The following is a 207-nucleotide window of genomic DNA, read 5'->3' as shown; positions in this document are numbered from 1 at the left end:
TTTTTTTTTTGGGCATTTAATTTTTTTCTCTTTGTGTATGGATATTCTCGTTTAATAAGACGATACCATAAGCCTCAGAAAATATGAAAAAAGCAAGCCCACGCACTGACAAATTCAGATAGGCGAGTGTATCTTCAGCAAAGAAATAGTGTAAGTTTAAGTTTCCATTCGGTAAAAACGTTTCACTTGGTGGGCTTCACAGCTGGT

At 35.7% G+C, this 207-nt stretch overlaps 1 protein-coding gene across 1 annotated transcript in view; it reads right to left on the bottom strand.

Annotated features, from left to right (window-relative positions):
- LOC119587734 (39S ribosomal protein L53, mitochondrial-like) overlaps nucleotides 1–207 on the bottom strand; it is a gene marked incomplete at its 5' end in the record, with an annotated part of 3,509 nt that overhangs the window by 2,248 nt on the left and 1,054 nt on the right.

The sequence above is a fragment of the Penaeus monodon genome, chromosome 23, assembly GCF_015228065.2.
Source record: "Penaeus monodon isolate SGIC_2016 chromosome 23, NSTDA_Pmon_1, whole genome shotgun sequence".
Taxonomy (NCBI): domain Eukaryota; kingdom Metazoa; phylum Arthropoda; class Malacostraca; order Decapoda; family Penaeidae; genus Penaeus; species Penaeus monodon.
This window is presented reverse-complemented; position numbering and strand designations above follow the sequence as displayed.